The following is a 19555-nucleotide window of genomic DNA, read 5'->3' on the forward strand; positions in this document are numbered from 1 at the left end:
CATTTGCTCAGCCCAAGGACAGGTAGCAATCCTACTCAGATGCTTTTGATGTTGTGTACCAACAAGGATTCCTGGTCCCAAGAAAGACATGACCAGAAACTAAAATTAGAAGCTTTATAATGACACATTTGGCTCTGTGGAGTAACTCCCCATAAGATACCCAAACCTCCTACCTCTCTACCATGTGAATATTTATTTTCAAACACATTTTGGGGAATATATTATTACATAGGAAATTAAGGGGCTTCCTACATTGCAACTATTAACTTACATTACCAGCTCATCTACTAAATTATCAACTTCCTAAAGGCAGGGTTTTAATCATTTTGTGTCCAAACTCATAGTAGTTGTGTATTAAATTTGTTGGAGAAAGAGCGAGAAAGCAAGACTAGGAAAAAGAAGGCAATAAGGATAGAAAGAAGTCTGATGAGCACCTCTGTATACATCACTTTAAATTCCACACCAATACAGGTATTCCTAAGTGATATTTTTTTATTTTTATTTTTTACTTAATTTTTTTTTAATTTTTGAGAGAGAGAGAGAGACAGCATGAGCAGGGGAGGGTCAGAGAGAGAAGGAGATACAGAATCTGAAGACAGGCTCCAGGCTCTGAGCCAGTTGTCAACACAGAGCCTGACGAGGGGCTCGGACCCACAAACCGTGAGATCATGACCTGAGCCGAAGTCAAACGCTTAACCAACTGAGCCACCCAGGTGCCCCGTGATATATCTATTTTTAAAATCCTATCTTCCCTAAAAAAATCACAAAGAATAAGAACAAATTTCAATTACAGAATTTTACTGCCTTTAAATGAATGAACCCAACAATTCTGCATGATCTTTTCCTTCCCTTGGGTCACCTACATCTCAGTAGAAAAATGATTTTCTTAATCATAGTAAAGTATCTTATAGATGACAGGAGTAAAAAAAAGTTAAATACTTTATAAAATGCTTAACTTAGAAAGCAAAAAGGGAATATGCAGTACAGAAGGTCTTAAAACAATCCTTTGACAGCTCTTATGAGTGAAGAAGTGGGTTCAGAATCATCAGACTCACTAAATGTTTCTAGAAGTTTCTATTACTACTGACTTTCCACTCGAAAGGCTATGCCCAATTCAGCCCTAAACACAAATGATAGGGCACAGGAAAAGTCAGAAGAATGCAGAGAAACCTAATAAGAAATCCTGATGGACATCAAATTAAACCCACAAATATAAACTTAGTAAGGAAAAATTCAATTTGTAAGTACAACATAAAATATTAAATTATTTGACTAAATATAATTTATAACCTAAGTATGAGAGTCTAGACTATCAAGTTTGACACATCCAGGAGATCATTTTTATCACCTAGTTACAAATTTCAATTTTTAGAAAAGAACAATGTGAATCATTGTGGCAACCTAAGTCCTAAAGCATTGTTTTCTAATCATATAAGAAAAAAAATTACACTTTTCAAGATCCAATAAAAGTTAATTAGCCCCAAGGGAAAAAACATAAACTACTCCTTAAAAGAAAAAGGAAGAGAAAGACAGAGACTGAGACTTCTGAAAACCCAGGCAAGGAAATGGCACATGGAAAAGCTAAGTCAAAAGAAATGGAAAAGTTAAATGTACACATAGCTCAGTCTGACCAACCTAACTACATCACTCAATGAAAAAAACACTATAATTAAAAACACAATGATGCAGAATGTGAAAACACACTACTAACTCTAAAAAGCACAAATTTAAAAAGAAATTATGATCACAACTATGTAAAAAAATAATCTATGAAAAAGAACTAGGAGGCACATACACTCACATAGTAACTATACTCACATAGTAACTATACTCACATAGTAACTATTAGTCCCCATAATAAACTGTGGGATTAAGGAAGATTCTCTTATTTTAATAGAACACTTACCTGAATTATATAAATATAGTGATTTTTAAAAACTTTTTTTAAATGTTTATTTTTGAGAGAGGCAGAGAGACAGAATGTGAGCGGGGGAGGGGCAGAAAGAGAGAGAAACACAGAATTGGAAGCAGGCTCCAGACTCCCAGCTGTCAGCACAGAGCCCAACGCAGGGCTCAAATTCACGAACTAGGAGATCATTACCTGAGCCAAAGTTGGACCCTTAACTGAGTGAGCCATCTAGGTGCCCCATATACTGATGTTTTCAATGCAAAGATTTTTCAAAAGAAAATAAACTACATTTTACATATTATTTACAACATTTTCTCTTTTCATACTTCTACCAAGATATCATACTCCTACAAAGCACTAAATTCACGACATCTAAGCACTAAATTCATGATGTACATTAAATTGTTTTACCACATCACAGAAAATGTAAGGACTAACATTATTGCCCTATTCTCTGCTCATAAAAATAATTAGTGGGCAGGGTACTAATTAAGACACCCTATCTAATTGAGCCATCCAATTAATTAATTCTATATATCCAAAGTATCAGCACAAGGTTTTAATCCCAGAATCATCAGTATAGCTATTGAAAACGCAAATTAGTGAAACTTGTCATGACCCTACACCCAAAAAGACTGTAAAAATGAAGGATTTTTTGTATGGCTTAAGGTAAAAATGAAACTCTAACTATCAACATTGGAAACAAAGGCTGTCACTGTCCCCAAACTACACTTGCAAAGAGAAGTACAATAAATAGGCTAAGAAGGAGTCATTTCCCCAATAATAAGAATCAGTTCTAAGATCAATTTCCTTCTGAAAAATTCCTTTACTCATTCTTGCAAATTAGAATACATTATCTCAAACTGTGCAAGCTTAATGCCAGAAAGAAATCAAATTCCAAAGTACTGTCAAATCAGACAGAGAATATTATACCAAGTCTTTACCATTACAAAGTTGTCAAAAAGAGTGAAAAATAATCTTCAATCAGATCTGACATATAAAGAACTTGTAGTTCATCACTTCTGTTCTCACTACAAAAACAAACAAAAACCAAAAATAAAAAAAACTAAAAAAAATGAAAATGAACGACTTGACTTAGCTCCATCAGAGAAATGAGCTCAAAGGGAAAACTGCTACCCTGAAAACTGGAGAGACAGACAGGCAGATACAGAAAATCACAGTACGGGGGATGCAGAAGCCCAGGAACATAAGCCCTCAGCTGAGCCAATATCAATAGGAATACTTTAAATAATAATTGACAATTTGCTGGAGGCTCTGTGTCGGCTAGCTTAGAGTGAAAAACTGAGAGGGAACACAGTCAGTCATTGAGAAGTCTCCACATTTTCTTGACTTTTTACCTCCAAGAACCCTATCAGGCTCTCACTGGGAGGATCTGAGAAAAATGTCTTGTTTCCTCAAAGGGGAGGAGAAAAGTAACCATCTTGAAACATGCCCAGCGCTCTCTGTTCTTAAAAAGGTCTGCCTCAAAAAGAATACTATTTTTAGTAAAGCCTAACAAACTGGAATGTTATAGAGCCTAACCAACCAGGGTTTTACAGTTTTTAACCAACCTAGGGGAAAGGAAATATCCAACTACAGCCCCCTCTATCCTTCAACATGAGGTCAGAGATAACCAAATCAAGTTCACTAAAACACTTGAAACCTAGCCTGACCTAGTCTTATCACCACATCAACATAACTCCTATACAACAACAAAGCATTACAAATAAAAGAACTGTAACCCTCAGGCCCTATTACAAGATTCTCTACAAAACCCAAAAACAACAGAGCAGCCAAAAACAAAACACTACAAATCTCTGAAATCACTGCTACAGCATATAGTAAACACAGTCTAACTCCTTCTCAGATAAACATAAAACCTCAAACTAAAGGCCTATTTACTTCAGTTTGTTTTACCTAATATAACATGTCTGGCTGTCAACAAAAACCTACAAAATATTGTAAAGGCAATGTCAACGTCAAATTGTAAAGGCAATGTCAAAGGCAATGTAAAGTGTCTGAAGACACATTAAAGCAAGCCTCAAAACCAGACTCAGGTAGGACAGAGGTTTTAGAATTATTACTGGGTTTAAAAATAGCTATGGTAAATATGCTAAGAGTACTAATGGAAAAAATAAACATGCCAAAACAGATGGATAGTGTAAGCAGAGAAATGGAAACTCTAAGAAAAAATTCAAAAGGAAATGCTACAAATCAACAAAATTGTAATGGAAAAAGTATGCCTTTGATGATAAACAATAAATCAGATCCCTAAGGATCAGAACCCACCACACAGGATAAATAATATAATAGATTCTATGCATATCGTAATAAAACTCAAAAAACTAGTTGAGAAAATCTGAAAAGAATCAAGAGAGAAAAAAAAGCAAAAAACTTTACCTAGACAAGAGAAAAATAAGAATTCCATAAAACTTTCTCTTCAGAAACCATGCAAGCAAAGTGAATGAAGTAAAAAATTTAAATGTTGAAAGAAAAACCACCAATCTAGAATTCTGTACCTGGGAAAACTATCCTTCAAAAGTGAAAAAGGAAATAAAAGCTTTCTCTGACAAAAATTGAGGGAACTGAAGGCCTACCGGCCTTTGCAAGAAAGGTTTAAAAAGCCTTTCAGAGGGAAGAAAAATTACACAGCATTATAAGTACAAATTACAAAGGGTCAGAAAATTTGGATTATATTTTTTAAATGGAGAGCATTAGAGAAACAATTTTTTAAAAGTTAGGGTGGCTGGGTCACTTAAGCAATTTGATTACAGCTCAGGTTATTATCTCATGGTTTATGAGTTCAAGCTCCTCACTAGGCTCTGTACCAGCGGTACAAAGTCTGCTTGGGATTCTCTCTGTCCCTCTCTCTCTACCTCCGCCCCTTTCCCATTTGTGCTCTCTCTCTCAAAATAAATAAACTTTTTTTTTTAAAGAAAGTAAAATTAAATCATACTTTTCTTATTCTTAATTGATCTAACAAGGTAACAATTTGTTAAAAGTAATAGTAGCACAATATATATTCAGTGATCACAGCTTACAGATAAATGAAATGAATGACAGCAATGTTACAAGGGGTACGAAAAAAGGAATTAAGAATACTCTCTGATAAGGTACCTGCACAACCCATGAAGTGGTATAGTATTATTTGAAAGTGAACCGAGGGGCACCTAGGTTAAGCATCTGACTTCGGCTCAAACCATGATCTCATGGTTCATGAGTTCAAGCCCCACAGCGGGCTCTCTGCCATCAGTGCACAGGCCACTTCAGATTCTCTGTCTCTCCCTCTCTGTCTCTGCCCCTCTCCTGCTTAGACACACTCTCTCACTCTCTCTCAAAAATAAATAAACATAAAAAACATTAAAGAGGCGCCTGGGTGGCTCAGGCAGTTAAGCATCTGACTTAGGCTCAGGTCATGATCTCACGGTTCCTGAGTTTGAGACTCGCATCGAGCTCTGTGCTGACAGCTCAGAGCCTAGAGCCTGCTTCAGATTCTGTGATTCCCTCTCTTTCCATCCCTCCCCCACTCACATGCCGTCTCTCAAAAATAAATAAACAAAATAATTAATTAATTAATTAATTAATAAAAGAAAGTAAACCGAGATTAGTTACAAATATAAACTTATAAACTCTGGGGCAACCACTAAAAAATTTGTAAAGTTAAGTATAATGATATACTAAGATATGATAAAAAATGGAATTATATAAAATGTTCAACTGAAACGAGAAAGCAGAAACAGTGGAAGACAAAAAAAGAAATAAATAACAGGGACAAGGAATAGAAAGCAGTTAAAAATATGGTAGATATAAATCCAAGTAGTATAAATCCAAGATATACATTACATACTTGGTAATAATTACCTTAAACATCAATGCTCTAAATACAGCAATTAAAAGACAAAGACTGTCGGCGTACCTGAGTGGCTCAGTCAGATAAGCAGCCAACTTCGGTTCAGGTCATGATCTCACAGTTCATGGGTTTGAACCCCATGAAGCATTTTGTTGACAGCTCAGAGCCTGTAGCCTGCTTCAGATTCTGTGTCTCCCTCTCTCTCTGTCCCTCCCCTGCTCATGCTCTCTCTCTCTCTCTCAAAAATAAACATTAAGAAAAAAAAAAAAAGAAGCACAATCATAAGCCAAAACAATCTTGAGAAAGAAGACCAAAGCTAGAGGTACCACAATCCCTGATCTCAAAATATACTACAAAGCTGCAGCAATCAAAATAGTATGGCTTGGGCCCAAAAAAGAGACTCATCAATCAATGGACCAGAATGGAAAGCCATAAAATAAACATATGCTTAAATGATTAACTAACCTATGACTAAAGAGGCAAGAATATACAATGGAGGAAATGACAGTCTCTTCAATAAATGGTGTAGGAAAACCCGGACAGCTACATCCAAATGAATGAAATTGCATCACTTTCTTACACCACACACAAAAAGAAATTCAAAATGGATTCAAGACCTCAATGTAATACCTGAAACCAAAAAACTTAAGAAGGAAAAAAAAAAAATCAATGATCTCTCAGACATTGGCCTTAGTAATATTTTCAGGATATGTCCCCAGGCAAAAGAAACTAAAGCAAAAATAAACAATTAGGATTACATCAAACTAAAAAGCTTTTGCACAGTAAAGGAAACTATGAACAAAATGAAAAGGCAGCATACTGAATGAGAGAAGATACTTGTAAATGACATATCCAAAAAGGGGTTAATATCCAAAACATATAAAGAAGTCATACAACTCAAAACCAAAAAACAATCCAATTAAAAATGGGCAGAAGATATATACAAGGTCAAGAGAAACATGAATATCACTAGTCACCAGAGAAATGCAAATCAAAACCACAATGAGATATCACCTTACACTAGTCAGAATGGCTAGTATCAAGAAAAAAAACACACAAAAAACAAAAAAACAAAAACAAGAAATAACAAGTGTTCACAAGAATATAGAGAAAAGGAAACTCTTGTGTACTGTTGGTAGGAGTATAAATTGGTGGAGTCACTATGTAAAACAATATGGAGGTTTCTCAAAAAATTAAAAATAGTAATACCATTCAACACAGCAATTCTACTTCTGGGTAGAATTCTACAGAAAATAACATACTAATTCAAAAACATATATGTATTCATATGTTTATTACAGCATTATTTATAATAGCCAAGATATGGAAGCAACATAAAATTCCGCTGACAGATGAATGAAGATGTGATACACACACAGACACACACATACACACACATTAGTCATAAAAAACACTGAAATCTTACCATTCATGACAACATGGATGAAGGATACTGTGCTAATTAAAATAAGTCAGGTGGAAAAAGACAAATACCATATGATTTCACTTATATATAGAATCCAAAAAATAAAACAAACAAACAAAAGAAATATACTCATAAAGACAGAGAACTGGTAGTTGCCAGAGAGATGGGGAGAAAGGCAAAAGAGATGAAGGGATGAAGAGGTACAAACTTCCAGTTATAAAATAACTAACTCACAGGGTGGAAAGTATAGCATGAGGAATGCAGTCAATATAATGTGATAAATTTGATTGATATAATCACCAAAAACTGCAAACTCTCCAAATGTCCATCAACTGGTAAATGGATAAACCAAATGATATATCCCCATAAAGCAGAACATAGCTCAGCAATTAAAAAAAAAAAGGAACAAATTACTAGTATACACAGCATGAATGAATCCAAATGCATTACGTTGAGTGAAAGAAGCTAGATTTTAAAAGCTACATACTAAATGATTCTAACTAAATGACATACTGGGAAAGGTGGACTATAGGGTCAAAAAACAAATCAGAGGTTGCTAGGAGTTGAGGTAAAGGGAGAGGATGACTACAAAGAGACAACATAAGTGAATTTAAAAGATTATGGTGATGAATATACCTTTGTCAAAACTCAGAGACTGAACACTAAAAACAAATAATAATTTTAATGCATGACTAAACTCTGGATAAGAATCCAACGTTTAAAAGTCAGCTATCAAAAATGTCAAAAAATTCTAAGATGAGTTGTTTATTTTCAGCTCTAAACAGACCACACAACAATGCCGAAGTACCATGTACCATGTTCAGCCACTTTTTTTATCCAGCCCCTTACTTTACAGTGCAAAACTATTAAACAGGGAGTAAAACATTTTTTTTTATTTTATGTATTACACATTACACATGAAAGTCAGAAAATGTTTATTAACTAATACACAATTCAACAGAGGTTAGACTGACCTGGTCTTTCTACTTCACTGCTATATACATACATGGCTTCAAACACAAAATTATCCATTTCTCAACATATTAACTTATAATTAGAACAGGGAAGTGCTGTCCACAAATATACTAACCTGAATTTGTTCAGTTAATCAATAAAGGCAATAGAATACTTTACCTTGAATGAAAATACCATCCGGGTCATGGGTACTCTCTTAGCAAAAGCAACCTACAACAACAAAAACAAACAAACAAATAAAATTCAGCCCTACTCACAGTTCAGTTAGAATACCCTCAGTTATAATACCATTAAAAAATTCCTTTTTCCCCCCTTATAATATGTTATAACATGTGAAATTTTTATATCCTCACTTCCATAAGCAGTGTTTTTCAAACCCCAATGAAGAATGGGTTTTTACTTTGCAAATTACAGTCAAACACAGTTAATACTCAATGTCTTAATTTGCTTCATAGTTTATCTTAAAATAAGTCAGCACCTATAAAATTTACTTTGTGAACACAAACCCTTTAATATTGTCTACTTTTTAACATATAAGACAATCAGAATTATCTCTCTTTAGACTAATGCTCAAAATCTTCTACAACCCTCACACCCTAATTAGCTCTACAACCTAATTTCTGCCTATCTTCTACAGAAAATCCCATTCAAGCCAATTTAATTTGCTTGCTTTCCACAAAATAATTTTGTCATTCTCAGCTGTCACCCTGCAACACACCATTCCTTCTTTTTAGAACAGAGACTTTTTCTCCTCTTGGTGAATCAATGCAGATCCATCAATTTTCTCAAAATCCAGCCCCTCCATTTCTCCCTGAGAGCTGATATAATCACTCTGTACTCCGTTAATATTTGCCAGCACAGATTGCTGCCTTATACATGTGTGATCTCATGGGATCTTCTGATAAGGGACCCTCTCTCCTATTTCTTTTGCCTCCCAATTATCTACTACCATGTTTGTCATATAGAAAGTAATCATATGATTGACTGACAAGTGAATGGTCTTGATAAAGATTGCATAAATGTTTACTGAGTATGTATGTACAAGTCATTAAGTACAAAAACCTAAGAATAACACAATACATCCCTCCGAAAGATGTCTTTCTGCCAGGTACGTTAGTATTGTTATGTGGGATTTAGGACTGATATTATTATTAATTGTGAGAAGCAGTCTTTCTCCAATGACACCAAAGCCTACTGAAACCAATTTTTCATGATTAGTGATAATACTGAAGGTATCATCACCAACAACTCCTCCAGCATAAAGGTAATCCAACTATTTTTTTTTAAATATCCAGAGGCAAAACAGCTTATTAAGAACATTCAGTAAATTACTCTAAACTAAAAATAATAAGGACATCTGTATAGTGCTTTACTATTTACATTATCTCATCTGCTAGGCCTGGCTGAAAAAGACAAACTACTACTAAGTTAACTACTCCAAGGGCCAATAAACAATTCCTAAATGGCCATTAACTAGAAAAATCAGCTAAGGGCTCATCATCAATTCTTCCTAAATTTCACCCAAAAGTCTTTACCAACCTCCTCCTCTACAATAATCCAGTAGTTTAGGATTTATGCTTCTAGCCATTATGGAGTAACTGGTACCAGATTTACTCTCAGACAGTAAACAACAGCAAAACTAGACAAAACATATGACAAAAGAGTTTACAGGCATTGGACAATAATGTAGCTATGCATTCCCTGAGTGAGGAAACAAGCTAGATATGCCCTATAAACATCTTGACTTTCTGCCAAGAGACGTGTTCTAGAGACCACTGGAGGCAGGGAGATTCAAAGCATAACACAGAAATCTACTTAACTTGCAAAGACAAAGATCTAAGTTCAGTAAGTTATACGTGGCAGGAATTACTAGAATAATATACCACAGAGGAGGCATTATGCAGAAAAAACCTCCATCTGTGTTTTAGGGGTCCACTTGAGTCTGATTTAATACTAATCTACATACAGAGTAAAAGCCATGAGTCCAGCCAAAGCAACTGCTGTGGAGTCTAAAAGAATGAACAAGCAGAGCTGGGAATACTGGAGGTTCCATCCAACCAGAGTAGAGAGAAAGAGATCTTGTATATTCTGGGCATACCTGAGCATAGCTAAATCAGTCCTAGAAGAAAGACTACTCTGGGGGCACTTCAGTCGGTTAAGTATCTGACTCTTTTTCGGCTCAGGTCATGATCTCAGGGTTCATGGGATCAAGCCTCATGTTACACAATAGTGCAAAGCAAGCTTGGGATTCTCTCTCTGTCTCTCTGCCCCTTCCCACGCCCCACTCTCAAAATAAATAAAAAATAAACATTAAAAAAAAAGATAGCTCTATAATGAACCCAACAGAGCTTAAAAACAAATCTTGAAGTAACAACCCAACTCTCAACTTAACATCTGTAACCAGATAATTAGCCAAATGGAAATCCTTAGTATTCACAGGGCATCAGGTGAAGTATTCAGAAAGGTTCTGCCTCAGTAGTGGGGCAATTAGATTAAATGGTCCCACTTAACAAAGATTAAAAGCAATACCTTAAAGGATCAAACACTTTCCACGTAATTTCAATATATTCCAGAAAAGGTTTGAAGATTATTTATAGGAATAAAAAAATATCCAGCACCCAACAAGGTAAAGTTTGCAATGTCTTCTTTTACATGTCTGACAAGCATCAACTGATTTCTAAGCAGGTTAAAAAAAAATAATAAGAGGAAAATAGAGCCATAATGAGTAGAAATATCAATCAAAACCAACCTAGATATGACACAGTTGATAAGATTAGGAAACTAGGACATTAAAAGTTGTTATAAATGTATTCCATATGTTCTAGAAGCTAGAAAAAAAAAAGGTTGACTACATTTTAAGACAGAAAAAAAAAAAAAAAAAGAGACCCAAATCAAACATCTAAAAATGACAACTAGAATGTTAGAGATGCTCTACCTGACACTAAGTGAATAATGAGATTTTCTTCTTTGATGAATCCAGACTCTATTCCTGGTGTTGTATGTGAGCTATAAGTATTGTATTGTGCCCTCAATTCCTTTTGAGTGGTTCTTCCTAGCCTCAAGTAGTTTCCTCCTGGGCATGCACTGATTAGTACTCAACTGAATTCTTGAAAAACTCTGCAGTTCTGCAAAATTCCCTTGCAGCTCCCTCTTCTTTGATATTCTGCCCTGTGAACTGTAGGTGCCTGGGCTCCCCACAGCTTCACAGCTCCATCTCTTCAACTCAGTAAGATTTCTTGGCTCCTCTGGGTTCTACTGACCTGCTCCATGCCTAGAAACTCTCTCCAGGCTGGAGCAATCTTAAGTCTCATCTAGTTTGTTTCCTGCCTCTCAAAGATCAAAGTCTCTTGTTGCCTGATAGCAAATGTCTTAGAAATTGTTGTTTCATATTTTTTGTCCAGTTGTTTCAGGTGGACCAATCCCTGTTGGTCCATCTTGGCTGGAAGCACTATTTTGAGGAACTATGAGCTAAATTAACTTTGTGATAGCACTTAACACTGAAATTTTCCAAAATTAGATATATCCAATTAACACCACTCATACATTAATAAGTTATCCTAAAGCATATAATAAATGCATAATATGTGGTAGAAAACATCAGTAACTATGAAGGTGAAATACCAGCTAAGTGCAAAGAATAAACAGCACCCAGTAATAAAAACAGTAAAAAGCTATTTGTTGGATATGTCTTTAATAGCCAATGCAACTAATCTAGAGAGTAAGGTCTTCTACATCAAAATGAAGGAAGATTACTTCTCATATGCTGCTGAAGTTGCATGCGGTCAAGATTTAAAAAAAAAAAAAATTAGATAATTTCCAAGGAGCTTACAGAGAGACTTTTAATATGAGCAAGAAAGAGATGCAACCCACACATCCAATCTGCCTGGGGCTGGCTGTTAATTTTTCTGTATTTTACTATGGGATCCTTAATAATCCAAGCTTGCCCTCACACTGGCTAAAATGGCATTTGATGAAGCCACTTCAAAACTTGATATACTGAATGAAGCCTAATGCAAAGACAGCATCCTCATCATGAAGTTGCTTAGAGATTCCATAACCTAACATTATGGACATCAGACAATACAGAAGAATGTGGTGCTGCAGAAGGGGCAGAAAACTAAATGCATATAGAGTATTATCCTTCTTCCCCTCAAGAAACCTTATTCCATTTGAATTTCCTATAGCAAAGAAATCCATTCAGGTGTATGGAATCAAATGTTTATAGTCTTTTCACACTGCAGCTTTGGGAAAACTCCATTCCTTGATTTGTGTTTGCCTTGGCCTTCCTGGTGTGCAGTTACTGCTATAGAAAAGTATTAATAGCTTCAATTCATATAAACATAAGAAATTTCAAAACACTTATACAGAAGACTAAAAATGTATCTGGTATTCAATTAATCAGAACCAGTTCTGCAAGTAACTGTGTGTTGCATTACTGTGAAGATATGAAAATGTACTTAATTATAATTTAAAGAGTCTTCTACATAACTTAATTTCTATTAAGTTCTATTCCCTCTCTTACTCTTTTCCAAGGTTTCGCCCTTTCAGTAAGCAATTTTTCCATGCTCTTAATGTACTCCTTTTTGGTAGGAATCCAGAAGTATGAGATTGAATAGAAAAGCATTTGACATTTCTGGGCTGGCTGTCACAAACTGAAATGCCTCCTGCATCCTCTATATGATTGAGGTCCTATATATCCATGACAACAGGAGTTTCCTTATTCACTCTCCATTTGCTACTATTTAAGTTGACAACTTCCCTTCCCAGTAAAATTTACTTACACCTCCTACCTTTGTAGTTCTGGTATGCACTTTACTATGTAACAGAAGTGGCACGTTGCCACCAAAATAGCATTGCTTTTGGCAAGTTAAAGTGCCTGTCATTTCTTAATACACTAGAAAGAGGAAACAAAGTACACAAGTCCACACCTAAAACTTCAGTACTTTTCCATGCAGATTTATCTACATGTGAGAGAGTGTCCAGTTTGTCTAGTGATTGTTATTTAGAGAGTTAGACCACTATTGTGTGATGATTGACTGTAGTCCCAAAATAGCCTTGTGAAAATGTTATGCCTTATTTAACAGCATAGTAACATACAATAAAATTACCCTTTTTAAAACAGGGGCACCTGGGTGACTCAGTCAGTTAAGCATCCAATTCTGGACTTCAGCTCAGGTCATGATCTCACACTTCATGGTTCAAAGCCCTCATCAGTCTGCTCTGATGACATGGAGCCTGCTTGGGATTCTATTTCTCTCTCTCTCTCTGACCCTTCCCTGCTCACATGCACTCTCTCTTAAAAAATAAATACACTTTAAAAAAATGTTTTAAACAAAATTTAAAAAGGGGAACCTTTTATAGTTATTATCCCTTCAACTAGTCTGAAATCAGAAGGCAAAATACTAAAAGTTCCATCAGTTGTATACCATAATTCATTTTAAATTCCCATGGTAGTTTGAATTTCCAAATATTTCTCAATATGCCTTACATTAAATTTGGTTGCTTTCCCCACCCCATCTCCACAAGATGGTACACACCATGAAAGCCAAGACCATGTGTAGTCCATTTAATTTCCTTTGATGGTTTCTAACATACTGCCTGGACATATGTTAGTATATAATGTTTTCTGCTCACCAATATCCTTTCTACCCATCTCAAGGATATTGCAAGGATCAAACAGTAATATTTGTGAGACTACTTTGCAAAATAAAAATGTTTTACAGATGTCAGATGAATTTTATTTCATTATCTACGATTATCCCAAATCTTAGCTGCCAAGAAATAGAATCCTCCAGGGAATGAAAACAGAACTGACTCTCATGATTAGCATGAGTTTGATGGTGAATCCACAACCTCCTTTATTCTGCCCCCTTTTCTACAGGTTCTGGAGTCCACTTAGTCATAGTATAAGTCATCATCCTAACAGCAACCCAGCCCCTACATCATGTGACATTTTTATGGTTTCCAGCATGAGACCCAGTTCTAGCTCCCAGTCTATATAGTTCATACGGATTGGCCTTTTTGCTACAATCTTATACCAGGCCCTTCCCTTACTGGATAAAATACAGAGAAAAAAACAAGGCAGAGCCTTATGACCTAACATTATCTCTGTGATGTTGAACAAAGAATCACTTGTATCGCTATGCCTTTTTTTTAAAATACAAGTATAAACATGTAACAATGCCTTAACTGCACTTTAAGTAGGATATAAGGAAACCATGATCTCCTGACTTTCAAGATTATCATAACTATCAAGAACACATTCTGGCATTGAGGAAAGAATCCTAAAACAGAACTGAAAGAGTCTTCAAATCTAGTCCCAGCTCTGAACGTCAATTTACTACAAATTTGGATATAATATATCACTACCCTAGATTTCTAGTTATTCTTCTACAAATGAAAGAACTAGAATAAACTGTAAAGGTCTCTTGCAACTCTAAAATTCTGGAGTAAAAGCCCTATGTCTTCTAGGAACCATCAAAATTCTTATTTAAATACCAATTAATCTTAACACCTTACTACCAGACATGATTTCTTCCCCAACAATTCTAAATAATCCATTTAGACAAGATATGATTCAAGTAACCCGTTCTAAAAGCATTGTTTTCTTTCATCGTAAGCTAAAAAATTTCTTTCCAGTCCAAAAACTTATTTTTGCTTCATTATTCTAAAACAGGGATATTTTCCTCTAATTTTACCATCAAATACACAGTGATTACACCTCCTTAATTTTCCGGAAACTGAAAAATACAGCTTATATTCACCAAGTTCAGCAATAAACTCAGATAAAATTTACTTTCTAAAACCAATCCTGGATACCTTCAGTCCTACTACATTGAAAACTTTTTTTTTTTAATTTTAGAACAGTTTCATATTACAGACAAGTTGCAGCACACAAAGAGTTTCCATATACCACACACCCAGATTCCCCTATTGCTAACATTCTGCATTACTATGGAACACTTGTCACAGTTAATGAAAAAATGTTACTATTACTAATGAAACTCCATTCTTTATTCAGATAAATATACTACATATCAAAAAAAATTTCAAAGCAAACTTTTTAAGGATTTTGCTACTTTAAAATCTTTATTTTTTTTAAATGTTTATTCATTTATTTTGAGAGAGAGAGTACACACACACAAGCAGGGGAGGGGAAGACAGAGGGAGAGAAAAGCATCCCAAATAGGTTCTACACTATTAGTGCAGAGCCTGACACAGGGCTCAATCCCAGGACTTCCAAGATCATGACCCGAACTGAAATCAAGAGTTGGACACTCAACCGACTGAACCACCCAGATGCCCCTCAAAACAAATTCTTAAAACGAGCAATGAAAATGTAATACAACATAATGAAAGCCACGCATTAAACAGAATACACACAGTAAATAAAATAAGATAAAATATTGTCAGAGCTAAAATCTAGCATATCATTGTCAATAATAAATACAAAGAGCTTAACTCCTCTACTAAAAGAAAAAAGATTATTTTAGATTGTCTCATGAAGTAAAACTCAATTGTATACTATATACAAGGAATACCTAAAACAAAGTAATGAAAAAACATTAAAAGGAAAAATATTTGAGCAAAAGTATAATGGGCAAATACAATAAAAAAGAAAGCAGAGGTTATGATCTTAATAACTGACAAAAAAACACCTAGGCCCAAAAGACACCTACCAAGACAAAGTAGAACATTTTTTACTCTAAAAAGACAAATTAAAAAGGAGGAAAATCAATCAAATATGAATACTTTTGTATGAAAGAGTCCCATCACAAGCTTTATAAAACAAAAATCTACAGGAGCTGTATGAAAAAATTAATAGAAACAGAATAATAGTAGGTGAAGCTACACAAGACCAAAGCAATGTAATCTGTAAGGTAAATTACTGTATCATATTGAACGTACTATATTGTTTTCTCTATCACAGTACAAAGTTCAATCTCTTTTCAAGTGGATATGAACTATTCACAAAAACTGATCATATATAAGGTCATAGAGAAAATCTCAGTAAGTTCAACAATAGTAGAAATAACCCAAATTATGGTCTCTGATCACAGTGCAATAAAACTACACTGAAAAATAATAAGAAGCCCTTACTCCTGCAAGTAAAAAAATGTTAATCTTAAACATCTTTTGAATGAAATGGAAAACAACAAAACTGTAAAGTATATGAAAAAATAAGATAAATTCCAAATGGATCAGAGATGGAAATATAAAAATTAAAACTGTGAAAGTCCTGTAAGAAAACATGAATGATTTCAAGTATAACCTGGGAATGAGGAAAGTCAGTCTAGCAGTGATTCAAAATCCAAAAGTAAAAAATATCATTTTAATTAATAAATTCAACAATAAAAACTCTTTTTTAAAGTATACATGGCCAAAAAACCCACAAAACTAAAAGTAAAGGCAGAAAACAAGCTGTGAGTAAATATGTGGCTACCAAGCACTACTGCATGCTTGAATTATGGCCAGTCCAAACTCAGATATGTTTTTAAGTATGAAATACACAAAAGATTTTGAAGACTGGTACAAAAAAGAATTAAACTACCTCATTAGTAATTTTTTAAATTTTTTTTATATGTTATTTATTTCTGAGAGAGAGACAGTGTGATCAGGGGAGGGTCAGAGAGAGAGGGAGACACAGAATCTAAAGCAGGCTCCAGGCTCCAAGCTGTTAGCACAGAGCCCATGCGGGGCTCGAACCCACAAACCGTGAGATCATGACCTGAGCCAAAGTCAGACGCTTAACTGACTGAGCCACTCAGGTACCCCAATAATTTTTATACTGATCACATGCCAATGATAATACTCATTTTGAGTGTTGAAATGACAGTATTTTAAATATAAGTGGTAATATTTGGATATTTATAATTAAAATTATATTTTTATTTTTATAATGTGCAATTTAAGTTTTCTAGTAGCCACATGTGGCTCACAGTACATTTATGTCAGATAGCACTAATTTATATTCTGATCTAACAATCCCCCAACTCTGCAGCCATTCTAATGACACACTTTCACAAATACAATATAACATATGGAGAAGGTTATTCCAATGAGACATCATTTGCAATGGAAAAAATTAGAAATATGCCAGCAGGGTCTAGATGCATAAACTACAGTACATTAACATAGTGGATATTATATAGCTGTAAAAAAGAATGAAGAGGATTTCTACACATATATTGCTCTCCAGGATATGTACTGTTATGTAAATAAAAGCAAAGTACAGAATAAAGTATGCCAGCTTTTAAGAAAAAGAACGTTTTATTTTTTTAAACAAAATACTGGAAACATCAAAATTAATAAAAATAGTTACTTGTACAAGGCAAGGAAAGGGGACAGAAGAAGGAGACATGGGTAGAAGTATGGTTTGTCTAAATTTATATTATTAATTAGTTTTGATTTTTGCACTAAATGTTATGTTTTACATATTTAAGAATAAAATTAAATCAAAAGGGGGGTGGCACCTGAGTGGCTCAGTCGGTTACGTGTCCAACTCCTGATTTCAGCTCAGGCCACAATCTCACAATTCCTGGAATCAAGCCTCGTGTCAGGCTCCACGCTGACAGCACAGAGCCTGCATCAGATCCCCTCTCGTGCTCTCTCCCTGCCGCTCCCCCCCTGCTCATGCTCTCTCCTTCTCTCAAAATAACATAAACTTTAAAAAAAATTAAATCAAAATGAAAAACAAAAGCCCTAAAGAAATTATCTTAAATATATACTGAGTTGGTAAAATAACTACACACAAAAAAAGAATTATTTAAAATGACTCTAAAAGACAATACTCTAGCTATAGGTATATAGCTAATATAGGTATGTTAGTAGAATATATTCTAAAGAGATGAAGAACTACTAAAGAAATCTTGAAATTCGGTTTTATGATTTTATGATAATAGTAAATCTGGTGTGATTTGTAAACAACTTTTTTGCATAGTGTAGGATAAACCAAATAGGTAAATATGTTATAAGGAACTAAGATACTTAGTAAGGTGGGGAAAACATAAAATGAAAAAAAAAACTAAGACAAAATCCACTCTAATGTTAAATTTGAATCGATGTATGAATTTAGTTCTTTTAAAAAATATATATTTCTTAGTTTTGTTCAATTAGAAGTCTTAGAAGCAGGGACATAATGCCCCTGAAAAATGAACCTCTAGCACCCAGATTATGGTATCTAAATTTTAAATACATACCTACATACATACATAAATCTATCTATCTTGTTCTCATATCTGAAGCAGGGACTATATAAAGCAAGCCTGAACACCATTTTATTCATGACATAAAGAGTTCAAAGGCCAATAAAGGGCCAACAAACACACATACACACACACACAAAAGCAAGCTTGGGTGCCTGGGTGGCTCAGTCAGTTAAGTGTCTGACATCAGCTCAGGTCATGATCTCATGGTTTGTGGGTTCCAGCCCTCCATCAGTCTCTGTGCTGACAGCTCAGAGCCTGGAGCCTGCTTTGGGTTCTGTGTTTCCCTTTCTCTCTGCCTTTCCCCCACTCACACTTTCTCTGCATCTCTCAAAAAGAAACAAATGTTAGCGGCACCTGGGTAGCTCAGTTGGTTAAGCTTCTGACTTTGGCTCAGGTTATGATCTCCTGTTCTGTGAGTTCCAGCCCCACATCAGGCTCTGTGCTGACAGCTCGAAGCCTGGAGCCTGCTTCAGAGTCTGTCTCCTTCTCTCTGTATCCCTCCCCCACTCACACTCTGTGTGTGTGTGTGTGTGTGTGTGTGTCTCAAAATAAATATTAAAAGAAATAAATGTTAAAAAAAAAAAAAGTAAGCTTAAAGGGGATCCCACTGGACAAATGTGAACATCAAATCAAAGCTATAAATAATTATAAAACATTAAATAAATAAAAATCAGGGGTGCCTGGGTGGCTCAGTCCGTTAAGCGTCAGACTCAGGTCATGATCTGGTGATTCACGAGTTCAAGCCTGGCAGTGGGCTCTGTGCTGACAGCTCAGAGCTTGGAACCTGCTTCAGATTCTGTGTCTCTCTCTCTGCCCCCTCCCCTTTCCGTGCTCTGTCTCTGTCTCTCAAAAATAAATAAACGGTAAAAATGTTTTGAAAAACGGGGTTTACCCTTTAAAAAAATAAAAATCAATTAAGACTATGCATTAAAAACAAATGAAAAATGGGGTTAAGTTCCACATCCAACAGAATAGAGTCAGCTTGTCCAGACCAATCCTCCTACAATTTACAATTATAAAACTTGAAAAAATATAAATGACAATAACATGTGAAGGCAGAGGAACATGAACAGAAGCAGACAGATTCTGGAGGGCGGTATATTCTTGGGGGAAAAAATGGCATTCTTACCATAAAATGGCAGCAGTAAATATAATGTACACAGCCTGAGGGCAGGCCACAATCATTG

General features: G+C 35.1%; 1 protein-coding gene across 16 annotated transcripts in view; it reads right to left on the bottom strand.

Moving 5' to 3' along the window:
- Positions 1-19555, bottom strand: part of FUT8 (fucosyltransferase 8) — a 309441-nt gene that overhangs the window by 219691 nt on the left and 70195 nt on the right. For 8 of the 16 annotated variants that reach the window (XM_077767165.1, XM_077767167.1, XM_077767170.1 and 5 more), the window contains exon 2: positions 8320-8370. The gene's annotated coding sequence lies outside the window, so the exon portion shown is untranslated. Of the gene's footprint in view, positions 1-8275; positions 8371-19555 lie in introns of all 16 variants that reach the window. The other 8 variants (XM_077767159.1, XM_077767169.1, XM_077767156.1 and 5 more) reach the window with 1 other exon arrangement.

The sequence above is a fragment of the Crocuta crocuta genome, unplaced genomic scaffold, assembly GCF_008692635.1.
Source record: "Crocuta crocuta isolate KB4526 unplaced genomic scaffold, BGI_CrCroc_1.0 scaffold55, whole genome shotgun sequence".
NCBI lineage: Eukaryota > Metazoa > Chordata > Mammalia > Carnivora > Hyaenidae > Crocuta > Crocuta crocuta.